Here is a 13,469-nt window from a genome sequence, read left to right on the forward strand (position 1 = left end):
TGTATAGCTCTGCATTGAAATCAATAAAAATAGGGCTCAAAGTAACAGTTCCGAGGAATCCTTGGGTACACCTCTGGGTGTGAGAACCAAACACCAGACAACCGAGGAAACTGTTAACTCCTGATTACTACCAGAGCCTCGAGGAAAAACATGTTTTCAGCTCTCCTCTGGGGTCAAATGACTGTAGCTCACTGAACCAGACAGAGTCCATGACAAGATTTTCTCAAGAGGGGAAGATGGTAAGGGCACATTATAATGACAACCTTCTGGCCAGGTGCAGTGGCTCTCGCCTGTAATCCCAACACTTTGGGAGGCCAAGGTAGGCAGATCACTTGAGATCAGGAGTTCAAAACCAGCCTGGACAACATGGTGAAACCCCATCTCTACTAAAAAATACATAAATATAAAAATTACCCAGTCATGGTGGATCCCAGCTACTCAGGAGGCTGAGGCAGGAGAGTGGCTTGAACCTGGGAGGTGGAGGTTGCAGTGAGCCGAGATCATGCCACTGCACTCCAGCCCACGTAACAGAACGAGACTTTGTCTCAAAACATAAAAAAATAAAGATAGGCCTTCTGATGACTGATGCCCAGTCATCTCTACTGAAAAATAAAACTAAGAACTCCTTTTGTAGTTCATGAGCGTGATGATTGTGTTCACATGCATGTGTGAAACGTACCAACACAAACCTTGTTACAACATTGGTACATTACCCGTCTGGCATGAAAAAGAGAGAGAGAGAAATCCCTGACTCACACCTCTGTTCACACATCTCTTCATTCTAAACTAGATCTTGGCCTCAACTGTCATAGCAAAAGGGAGGGCACGGCAGAAAAGCTAAAGTTTTCTTGGCTTCCGAGTCGGCAGGGATCCAGATTCAGGCAATGTAAGGACTGCTGAGGGAGGGTTTCAAGAACGAACTTTCGAGGACTACCACATCACTACTGTACCACCCACCCCCAACCTAGGTACAAAGATGAGGCTGCTGAAATCCAGTTCACACATTGCTGATACAAAGCTGCTTGGAGCCTGAAAAATCTGAAGCCCTCTTCCAATACATCTTCCCAGACCTCCAGCCATTCTAATAGGCACGAAAGCAAAAAACATGCCTCACCCTTCCCCATCCCCATACCCGCCTAAAATGTGACACCCTTGCACATCTTGACCCAAAATAGATTGCATAAACAATAACAAAACCCTAAGCCTGGAGTCATATATATATATTTTTAACAAATATTTATTCAGCCCCTACTCTGTGCCCTGGCACCTTTTCTTCTCCCTGGATCCCTGGGGCTGCCTTTAATCTCCCTATTCCACCCTTGCTGACCCTGCAGGTGTCGAGTTCGTAATCTAATTTACTGTTCCTTCACCAGGGGCCCACCTTCTGCTGTGCAGATCGGCGGTCCTTTCTCTCCAGCATGGATTATTGTTCTACACTCCTTTCTGCCCCAGGCTTTACCTATTTCCTCCTGGCTTAATTTCAGCACCCATAATCTCTTCATTGTCCAGTGCTTCTTGCAGCTTTTTCCATCTCCTGCCACAAATACCTGATCTCAACCAGCCCACAGAACAGCCCCTGAATAGAGCAAACGGGGCTGAAAGAATGTAACTGATTTGCCTGTGCTAGTCCCATGAGTGAGTGGTCTCATTCAGCAAATTCTGTAGCCAGGTGTGGTGGCTCACGCCTGTAATCTCAGCACTTTGGGAGGCCGAGGCGGGCGGATCACGGAGTCAGGAGTTTGAGATCCACCTGGCCAATATGGTGAAACCCCATCTCTACTAAAAATACAAAAATTAGCTGGGTGTAGTGGTGGGCACCTGTAGGAGGCTGAGGCAGGAGAATCACTTGAACCCGGGAGGCGGAGGTTGCAGTGAGCCAAAATTACACCACTGCCCTCCAGCCTGGGTGACAGACTGAGACTCCATCTCAGAAATAAATAAATAAATATATATTTTTTTAATTCTGTAAATTAGGGCACAGTGGCTCACACCTGTAATCCCTGCACTTTGGGAGGCTGAGACGTGTGGATCACAAGGTCAGGAGTTCAAGACCAGCCTGACCAACATGGTGAAATCCCATCTCTACTAAAAAAAATACGAAAAAAAAAAATTCTGTAAATTGATAATGGTAACAATAATAGCCTGCCCTTGAGCTTGAGCTGATGGACAGGTTGCAGCTATTAGTAATGATCAAGTCTAAGGATTGACCTTGGGCATGGGTGGCACGAGGCATGGAAGGGTGCAAGGCCATTTGAAGAGGGGAAGCCTAAGAGACACTATGACTAGATACTATATTGAAAGCAATCACCTGTAAGGATAAAACAATCATCAAGAAGGATGACAGAAACTGAGAGGGTGAAAGGAACCTTGAAGGAATGAGGGCGTGTGTGGGAAGGAGGACGTGTTAGAGGACCGCAACTCAGTAGAGTTTGATGATGTGACAGTCAGAGGTGGTATTGGGAGCTGTGGAGTGGGAGGGAAAATGTCCTGGACGCAGGAACAAGAACACTCACCCCATTTGTAGGGCCCTGGTCTGAGGAGTGTGGAAGAGAAAACAGCCATCTACAGCAAGGTAACAGTGTGCTCAGGAGAGCCAGGTCTAGCAAGCAGGTGAAGAGAGCATTCAGAGAAGTGAGGAAGTGAGGCTTTTGAAAGAATACAGCTGAGGTCCCTGTGGAAGTGTTGCAGAAGCTGGGGAGGGGGCTGGTGTGGTGGCTCACACCCGTAATCAACACTTCGGGAGGCCGAGATCAGGGGATCAAGAGAGGTCAAGAGTTTGAGACCAGCCTGGCCAACATAGTAAAATTCCATCTCCAATAAAAATGCAAAACTTAGCCAGGCATGGTGGTACACACCTGTAGACACAGCTACTCAGGAGACTGAGGCAGGAGAATCGTTCAAACGTGGGAGGCAGAGGTTGCAGTGAGCCGAGATTGTGCCATTGCACTCTAGCCTAGGCAACAGATTGAGACTTTGTCTCAAAAATTAAAAAAAAAAAAAGAAGTTAGACATGGGATCAGAAAAGGAGATATACAAGATCATGTGGACATCAGAGTCTAAAGGATGAGAGGTGACTTGGGAAACTGGGCTGACATAAAAAGGAAGGGGAAGGACATGAAGGAATTCATCCCAGGATCCCAGAGCAGATTGCAGTGGCACAGCTGTGAGTTTGAGGGGCAGGAGGGTGAAGATTGTCAGGAACATGAAGAGTTCTCATCCATAGCAAATTAATAATCTGTTGGGGAGAACCCCATATACATGACAGAACCATACATCCCAGATGCCTTTGGAAACTGCAGATATGGAAACCTATAGAAGGGGACCCAAATCCAACAGGAAGGGTCATAAAAAACTTCGAGAGAGAGAGAGAATTTGGCTGGGTGCAGTGGCTCATGCCTGTAATCCCAGCACTCTGGGAGGCCAAGACAGGCGGATCACAATGGTCAAGGATCGAGACCATCCTGGCCAACATGGTGAAACCCGATCTCTAAAAAAAAAAAAAAAAAAAAAAAAAAAAAAAAATAAAAAAAAAAAAAAGGGAAAGAGAGAATAAAAGAATTACACAAAATGATTGCAACCACAAGAAAATATTTTTTTTTTTTTTGAGACAGAATCTCGCTCTGTCACTCCAGGTTGGAGTGCAGTGGTGCAATCTCAGCTCACTGCAACCTCCACCTCCCAGGTTCCAGCGATTCTCCTGCCTCAGCCTCCCAAGTAGCTGGTACTACAGGCATGTGCCACCAAGGCTGGCTTTTTTTTTTTTTTCTTTGTATTTTTAGTAGAGACAGCGGTTTTACCACATAGGCCAGGCTGCTCTCGAACTCCTGACCTCATGATCCGCTTGCCTGGGCCTCCCAAAGTGCTGAGATTACAGGCATGAGCCACCGCACCCAGCCTAGAAAATAATTGAGATGCTTCTCCTATGGCAATGAGTCTTTGTATAAATGGACCATAAGTTGAAAAAATTTGTATAATATTTTATATTCACATTATTTGAATAGTCTTTAGTCTTGTCCGAGTGAAACTGATTGCATTCGGCCAGAGAACTTTGCAAGATCTACACAGCACAAAGTGAGTATATTACCTTTAATGTAAGTTGTAAAATTCTAAATAGATGTAGGCTAGAGATTTTCTGAGTCTAAGAGTCTAATTCTTTCCCTATCCCCTTATCACCTGAAATCTCTGAAATTGCCTTCAGTATTTGGGGTGATGGCTACAGATAGAAAATTAAATTGATGGAACCTTCCCTGACCCCCTTATCTAAATTAGCTACACTAGCTTTATGTCCACATGTGTTGATTGCCTACATGTATCTCACACAATCCTCATAACAACTGGCAAGGTCATAATTTCTATTTTATAAACAAGAAATCTAATGCTCAGAAAGCTAAGATAACTTGCCAAGATCCCACAGCTAGGGAACAGCTGAAGCAGGACTCATAATTGTCTGTTAACTGTCCTTTCCTGTAGACCATAATGCAATCACATTTTCATCGTTGTTAAAATGCAAGGAAAAAAAGCTATTTGTGTTGTCCATGCTAGATGGTAATTCACTTACCTCTTCTAGTCGTTTCAAGGGAGAAAACTAGTTGATTAGACCTTAAAAGCCTTTTATATGGTCACTGATAACATAAAACAAATTAAAATATAATATGGAAGAACCCCCCTAGAGAATTCTAAAGAGTGCAAGCTAGTTTTCCAAGATGAAATTGGCTTGTGTTTAGTTGAAGGAATAGATTGGAAACAGACTGATAAATTTGGACAGCCAGGAAGTCCAAATGGGACCACTCATTATATCATAACCAGACAGGTAGTGCGGAAAGTGAGCTCATTGGCCGGGCGCAGTGGCTCACACCTGTAATCCCAGCACTTTGGTAGGCCAAGGCAGGTGGATTGCCTGAGCTCAGGAGTTGGAGACTAGCCTGAGCAACACAGTGAAACCCCATCTCTACTAAAATATAAAAGAAAGTGAGCTCCATCTACAGAGCATCCTCATCTTATTTTATTTTGAGACAGAGTCTCACTCTGTTGCCCATACTGAAGTGCAGTGATGAAATCATGGCTCACTGCAGCCTCAACCTCCTGGGCTCAAGCGATCTTCCCACCACAGCCTCCCAAGCAGTTGGCCCTCATTTTTAAAAACAAACAAAAAAAGCATCTGTCAATCCACATAGATGGACTACTATTCAAATGTAGAGCATTTACTCATCTTAAATCTGTGGCTGGTCGTAGTGGCTCACACCTATAATCCCAGTACTTAGAGAGGCTGTGGCAGGACGATCTCCCAGGAGTTCAAGACCAACCTGAGCAACACAGTGAGACACCATCTCTATAGATCATTAAAAAACATTAGCTGGTTTTGCTCAAAGCGATAGGAAAAGAAGAAAAGAAAAAAAAAAAATTAGCCAAGCATGGTGGTGCACTCCTGCAGTCCCAGCTACTCAGGAGGCTGAGGTGGGAGGATTTCTTGAGCCTAGGAGGTCGAGGCTGCAATGAGTAGTGATTACACCACTGCATTCCATGCTGGGCAACACTGTGAGGCCCTGTCTAAAAAGAAGAAAGGAAAAGGAAAGAAAAAGAAATGGATTTAGATTCAGAATCCTGGGTTTAACTCCCAGCTTTACCATTATTGGCTGTGTAACCTTGGGTTACTTAATCCTCCTGTTCCTCATTTCCTCATCTATAAATTGGGTATAATATTGGCACTCACCTCATAGTGGTGCTGTAAGAATTAAACGGGCCGGGCGCGGTGGCTCAAGCCTGTAATCCCAGCACTTTGGGAGGCCGAGGCGGGTGGATCACGAGGTCAAGAGATCGAGACCATCCTGGTCAACATGGTGAAACCCCGTCTCTACTAAAAATACAAAAAATTAGCTGGGCATGGTGGCGCGTGCCTGTAATCCCAGCTACTCAGGAGGCTGGGGCAGGAGAATTGCCTGAACCTGGGAGGCGGAGGTTGCGGTGAGCCGAGATCGCGCCATTGCACTCCAGCCTGGGTAACAAGAGCGAAACTCCGTCTCAAAAAAAAAAAGAATTAAACGGATTACTGTTTGTAAAGTTCTTAGCATAGGCCTGGTCATAGTAAGTCTTTCATAAATGTTTACTATTATAATTATCCTTGGTTCTTAGACTTTCTTTTTCTTTTTTCTTTCTTTTTTTTTCTTTTGTTTCAGAGACTGGCTTTTGCTATGTTGCCCAGGCTGGTTTTGAACACCTGGGCTCAGGCAATCCTCCTGCCTCTCAGCCTCCCAAAGTGCTGGGATTATAGATGCGAGCCACCATGCCCAGTCATCAGGCATATGTTTAACAAGTATCTGCGGTCTCCATAAAAAAATTAAAAAGGCCGGGTGCAGTGGCTCACGCCTGTAATCCTAGACCAGCCTGCCCAACATGGAGACAAAAAAAAAGGTATCTAATAATAATAAAATTAAATTACCACTTAATGAGAGCTTACTATGTGCCTTGCCCTGTGCCATTATCTCATTTCATCATCACAGCCATTTTTAGTGATAAGGGGATATTGTTATAATGTCCATTTAAAGATAAGGAAACTGAGACTTAGACAAGTTAAATAATTTGCTCAAAGTTTACACAAGTGGAACCAGCCAGGTGTGGTGGCTCACGCTTGTAATCCTAGCACTCTGGGAGGCCAAGGTGGGTGGATCACCTGAGGTCAGGAGTTCAAGACCAGCGTGGCCAACGTAGTGAAACCCTGTCTCTACTAAAAATACAAGATTAGCTGGGTGTGGTGGGTATGCTTGTAATCCCAGCTACTTGGGGGGCTGAGACAGGAGAGTCACTTGAACCTAGGAGGTGGAGGCTGCAGTGAACTGAGATCACACCATTGTACTCCAGCCTGGGCAAAAAGAGCAAAACTCCATCTCAGAAAAAAGAAAAAAAGAGGGAGAGACTAGCCTAGGCAACATAGCAAGACCCTGTCTCAAAAACAAAAAAATAGGTTGGGCATGGTGGCTTACTCCTGTAATCCCAGCACTTTGGGAGGCCGAGGTGGGTGAATCACTTGAGATCAGGAGTTGAAGACCAGCCTGGCCAACATGGTGAAACCCAATCAAGACCAGCCTGGCCAACATGGTGAAACCCAATCTCTACTAAAAATACAAAAAAATTAGCCAGGCATGGTGGCAAGGGCCTGTAATCCCAGCTACTCAGGAGACTGAGGCAGGAGGATCACTTGAACCCGGAAAGCAGAGGTTGCAATGCGTTGAGATTGCACCACTGCATTCCACCCTGGCAAGAGCACAAGACTCTGTCTCAAAAATAAAATAAAATAAATATTTTTTAAAAATTTTTAAATAAAATATAATACTTCTATCTAACAAGAAAAGAAAACATACTAGTCATCTTTAACAAGCATCTTGGAAGACACTTGAATTACAAGAAATCTTCCGGCTGGGTAGGGTGGCCCATGCCTGTAATCTCAGCATTTTGGGAGGCCAAGGCAGGTGGATCACCTGAGATCAGGAGTTCAAGGCAGCCTGGCCAACATGGTAAAACCCCATCTCTACTAAAAATACAAAAAATTAGCCAGGCATGATGCCGGGCACCTATAATCCCAGCTGCTTGGGAGGCTGAGGCAGGAGAATCCCTTGAACACAGGAGGCAGAGGTTGTAGTGAGCCGAGATCATGCCATTGTACTCCAGCCCGGGCAAAAAGAGCGAAACTCAAAAAAAAAAGCAAAAAAAAAAAAGGAAGAAAAAAATCTTCCATTCCAGGCCTGACTCCCAATTCACTCGCTAGCCCTCAGCAGGTCCCAGCAGCCTTGGCTTGATCACGTCTTTTTTTGAAATTGGTGATGTCTAGTTCTGGTCAGCTAAGGAATTTATAGGGATAGATTATTCCACTGATTTCTGCTTTTCTTAAACAGAGTTGGCTTCTAGTCAACAATTTATTAATTTTTTTAAATTACAACCTTCTTTTTTTTTTAATACTTAATAACCAATAGTCAACAATTTAGATAGAATGGGGGTAGGGTGGGAAAAAAAGAAGACACTATTTTTTACTATTTATTTATTTATTTTTTTTTTGGTTGAGACACATCTTGCTCTGCCACCCAGGCTGGAATGCAGTGATATAATCATCTCTTTGATGTAATCATCTCTTTGTAATCTCGAAGATCTCAAATACCTGGGCTCAAGTGATCCTCTCACCTCAGCCTCCCAGAGTGCTGGGATTACAGGTGTAAATCACCATGCCCAGCCTTTTTTTTTTTTTTTTTTTTTTTTTGGTTCCTAGCCAACAGACCACCAGGGAATTATTCTTTTTGAAGACTAGCAGTCACTTTCCTTTCTTTTACTAGTTATACATCTAGCAAGGTCATATTAGTTACATGTACACATGATGAAAAAAAGTTGACTATCAATTATAGTACTGACTCCTGGGTGTGGGGGCTCACGCCTGTAATCCCAGCACTTTGGGAGGCTGAGGCAGGTGGATCACCTGAAGTCAGGAGTTCGAGACCAGCTTGCCCAACATGGTGAAACCCTGTCTCTACTAAAAATACAAAATTTAGCCAGGCATGGTGGCGGGTGCCTGTAATCTCATCTACTCAGGAGGCTGAGTCAGGAGAATCGCTTGAACCAGGAGATTGCAGTGAGCTGAGATGGTGCCACTGCACTCCAGCCTGGGCAACAAGAGTGACTCTGTCTCCAAAAAAAAAAAAAAAATTATGGTAATGACAATCAAGAACTGTAAAGGATCTAAGATTTTACCCTACTTGCAACTTAACAAGTTAGCCAACCATTAGGAATTCTGATTGAAGACATGACATTCCTGGGTCAGATATAAGGGATTTTTATTATTCATGTTAATACCAGTAACCAGAATTTCATCACTTTTTGCATTTGCTTCCAGAGTCTCAAACCCTCCATGGTGACAGGAAAAGGACCAGGTGACAACAGCACATGCAGTGGTTTGCATTATAAGAGATGAAGCAAAGCCAGGTGTGGTGGCTCACACCTGTAATCCCAGCACTTTGGGAGGCCGAGGCATGTGGATCATGAGATCAGGAGTTCAAGACCAGCCTGGCCAAGATGATGAAACCCCGTCTCTATTAAAAATAAAAAAATTAGCCTGGCACTGTGGCAGGCGCCTGTAACCCCAGCTACTCAGGAGGCTGAGGCAAGAGAATTGCTTGAACCCAGGAGGCAGAGGTCACAGGAAGCTGAAATTGAGCCACTGCACTCTAGCCTGGGTAAAAGAAAAAAAAATAAACAAAAAAAAAAAAAAAAAAAAAAAAGAGAGATCGAGAAACCTGCACTTTTAAAATGAGCCAACAATAAGTGTGTCCTGTTGCTCCAGAAGGAATTATTACCTCTGTCTTCCAAGGCTGTTCAGCATACAAATATCCTTGAAAAGATAGTCTGGAACAAATGTACCAGTGACTCTCTGCTCATGAGATATGCAGAAATGTGAGAGATCCATGAAAAATTGTTTCCAACATGGATCATTCTGCTTAATAGAATAGTATTAGTTTTAAAGACTATTAAATCTATATATTTTTTTCTTTTTCTTTTTCTTTTCTCTCTTTTTTTTTTTAATCCAAAATGTGTTTATTGGGATGGTTTCCCACTCATCTTGATTCAGAGTGCTTTTAGTGCTGCTTCCTCCTGAAAGAACATCCTTCTGTAAGCCTTGCTTTTCCTCCTGTAGCCTGGCAGAGGACAGTGGTAGAAAACTACCATTTGTGCATGGATAAAGTCTGTGGTGATTTTATAGCATCCTGGGTATTTCACATCCATGAAGTAGGAATTGGGGCTCTGCACCAGGTGTTTCTTCTTGTGTTTCCTCTTCTTCTCTTCTGGAGAGGGACGAAGGAGATCCTTTGCGAGAGGCATGTTCTCATGGGTAGGTTGTCACCACCAGAAAGGCTTTTTTTTTTTGCAACAGAATCTGGCTCTACCTCCCATCTCCCAGGCTGGAGTGCAGTGGCGTGATGCTGGCTCACCGCAACCTCTGCCTCCCAAATTCAAGCTATTCTCGTGACCCAGCCTCTCGAGTAGGTAGGATTACAGGTTCACGCCACCAAGCCTAGCTAATTTTTTTGTATTTTTAGTAGAGACAGGGTTTCACCTTCTTAGCCAGGCTGTTCTCCAACCCCTGATCTCAGGTGATCTGCCCGCCTTGGCCTCCCATAGTGCTGGGATTACAGGTATGAACCACTGCTGCTGGCCAGATCCATAGACTTTTTTGTAAATGTTATAAGGCCAACAAGTTACATACCAGGATCTTGGAATGTTCATTTTACCAAATAAAAGTCAGTAAAGTTAATTGGGCTGCTACAGTTTTCATATTTTCTACAGATTCCAGTGAGCCAACACAGATTCTACTAATCATATTTCCACACAAAATAAAATGCAGTCAGTGGAAACTCTAAATGTACAACATAGGCGTTTATACTAAGACTGTTGAACACAATATTCTAGAGCAAAATGATCTCAATAACAGTCATGAAACTTTTTTTTTTTTTTTAAGAGATGGAGTTTCCCTATGCTTTTTAAGCTGGTCTTGAACTCCTGGGCTCAAGTGATCTGCCTGCCACACGTCCCAAAATGCTGAGATTATAGGCATGGGCCACTGTGCTGGGCCTAGGAGGCTATTTTTAAAGTCTGAATCTTAATGTCTAGATTGGATGATATTAAATCCCCCATTTGCTCATTCATTAGCTCTGCTGAGAGAGAAAAAGGAGAGAAATGTTTCTCTCTCAGGACCAGTTTTCTTATAAGAATCCCCAATTTTGGAATTATAAGATATATATCCCCAGCTCACCCTCTATTTGAATGGGAAATTAGATTTGAATTTGACATCATCACACATACTACTCCTGAAATAAAAGCTAAATATATTGTTTTTTATTATAGACCAAAATTATAAGATCATACACATTTATCTAATTGAATAAAATAATGATGATTTCTAATTGCATCCAAATAAAACTAAATTTTGTGCATAGGACATTCATATTAAAATGGAATGAAATGGGATCTATAAAATATGTAGTAATATACTTAGGTATATTAGTTCTGTTGAGATTCTTGTAGGCTTATCACAGTCCAACATCAAGCAAGGTGCTTGGCACAGAGTAGATGTCCAATAGTTTTTGAATGAATGAATGGATGAACAAACAAATGTACACACTTCTCTGTAATTTATACCTTTGTAGCTCCATTTTCCCCAAAAAATACCGTTTCCTTTTCTCCTAATCTGCCTTGCTCATGTAACTAAGCTAGTCCCTTCATCCCAATGGCTCACATGATACTGAATCTTCACAGAATCACTTTCTTTTTTTTTCTCTTTTCTTTTTTTATTTTGTGTTTGTGTGTGCGTGTTACAGAATCACTTTCTAATCATTAAAAGCTAATATACTGAGATTCAGAGATCTATGATCAGAAAACACCTTTTAAATATTTTCTTCTGTCTTGTGTGGTTTTAGGTAGTAGCCCCCCAATTGCAAAAACTAAAACAACCACCCCAGTTAAAATGGCTTTTATCCAAAACACAGGCAATAATGAACCCTGACAAATATATAGAAAAAAGGGAACCCTTGTACATTGTTGATGGAGATGTAAGTTAGTACAGCCACTATGAAAAACAGTACAGAGCTTCCTCCAAAAACTAAAAATAGAGCTACCACATGACCCAGCAATCCCAGTGCTAGGAATATACTCAAAAGAAAGAAAATCCATGTATTGAAGAGATATCAACACTCCCATGTTTATTTCAGCATTATTCACAATAGCCAAGATTCAGAAGCAACGTAAGTATCCATTAACAGAGAATGAATAAAGAACATGTGATACATATACACAATGGAGTACTATTCAGCCATAAAGAAGAATGAGATCAGGCCATTTGCAACAACATGGATGGACCTTCAGGACATTGTGTTAAATGAAATAAGCCAAGGACAGAAACACAAACTTTGCATGTCCTCAGCCATTTGTGGAAGCTAAAAATGAAAACAATTGAAGTCATGAAGATAGAGGGTAGAATGATGGTTACCTGAGGCTGGGAAAAGTAGTGGTGGAGAGGGAAAGGGTTTCAAAAATATAGTTGGATAGAATGAATAAGATCTACTATTTGATGGCACCACAGGGTGATTACAGTCAACAATAATTTTTGTACATTTTTAAATAACTAGAAGAAGTGGGTGCGGTGGCTTATGCCTTTAATCCTAGCACTTTGGGAGGCTGAGGCAGGCAGATCACCTGAGGTCAGGAGTTTGAGACCAGCCTGGCCAACATAGGGAAACCCTATTTCTATGAAAAAAAATAAAAAATTAGCTGGGTGTGGTGGTGCATTTCTGTAGACCCAGCTACTCGAGACACTGAGATGGGAGAATTGCTGGAACCCAGGAAGCAGAGGTTGCAGTGAGTCAAGATCTCACCACTGCACTTCAGCCTGGGCAACAGAGTGAGACCCTGACTCAAAATAAAAAATAAATAAAATAACTAAAAGGTTATAATTGGATTTCTTGTAACACAAAGAAATGATAAATGCAGGTGCAGTGGCTCATGCCTGTAATCCCAGCACTTTGGGAGGCCAAGGTGGGCAGATCACGAGGTCAGGAGTTCGAGAGCAGCCTGGCCAATATGGTAAAACCCCAGCTCTACTGAAAATACAAAAATTAGCCAGGCTTGGTGGCATGTGCCTATAGTCCCAGCTACTCAGGAGGCTGAGGCAGAAGAATCGCTTGAACCCGGGAGGCAGAGGTTGCAGTGAGCCAAGATCGTGTCACTGCACTCCAGCCTGGACAAAAACATTGAAACTCCATCTCAAGAAAAAAAAGAAAGCAAAGAAATAATAAATAGTTGAGATGATGGATACCCCATTTACCCTGATGTGATTATTGCACTTTGTATGCCTGTATCAAAATATCTCATGTACCCTAGGCCAGGTGTGGTGGCTCATGCCTGTAATCCCAGCACTTTGGGAGGCCAAGGTGGGCAGATCACTTGAGGTTGGGAGTTTGACACCAGCCTGGCCAACACGGTGGAACCTGTCTCTACTAAAAATACAAAAATGAAGTAGGTGTGGTGGTGTGCACCTGTAATTCCAGTTGCTGAGGAGGCTGAGGCAGGAGAATTACTTGAACTCGGGAGATAGAGACTGCAGTGAGCTGAGATTGTGCCACTGCACTCTGGGGAGTGGCAACAGAGTGAGACTCTGTCTGGAGAAAAAAAAAATCTCAGGTACCGCATAAATACATATATCTACTATGAACCCATAAAAATTAAAAACTTTTAGGCTTGGGTGCTATGGCTCACACCTGTAATCTCAGCACTTTGGGAGGCTGAGGCCGGTAGATCACCTCAAGTTGGGAGTTCAAGGCCAACATGAAGAAACCCCATCTCTACGAAAAATACATCAGCTGGGCATGGTGGTGCACACCTGTAATCCCAGCTACTTGGGAGGCCGAGGCAGGAGAATCACTTGAACCCAGGAGGCAGAG

General features: G+C 43.0%; 1 long non-coding RNA gene and 1 other non-coding gene across 2 annotated transcripts in view; one reads left to right on the forward strand and one right to left on the reverse strand.

Moving 5' to 3' along the window:
* Window positions 1–622: 622 nt before the first annotated feature.
* Window positions 623–723, forward strand: LOC116528158. Its single transcript, XR_004258893.1, has one exon. It is a non-coding gene; the product is annotated as a small nucleolar RNA U13 (small nucleolar RNA).
* An 8,834-nt stretch (window positions 724–9,557) lies between these two features.
* The window catches only part of LOC116564522, a 6,921-nt gene continuing 3,009 nt past the window's right edge, over window positions 9,558–13,469 (reverse strand). Inside the window, exon 3 of the long non-coding RNA XR_004274940.1 lies at window positions 9,558–9,655. This is a non-coding gene — a long non-coding RNA (uncharacterized LOC116564522). The remainder of the gene's footprint in view (window positions 9,656–13,469) is intronic.

The sequence above is a fragment of the Sapajus apella genome, unplaced genomic scaffold (assembly GCF_009761245.1).
Source record: "Sapajus apella isolate SASKATOON/1434 unplaced genomic scaffold, GSC_monkey_1.0 scaffold2, whole genome shotgun sequence".
Classification (NCBI taxonomy): domain Eukaryota; kingdom Metazoa; phylum Chordata; class Mammalia; order Primates; family Cebidae; genus Sapajus; species Sapajus apella.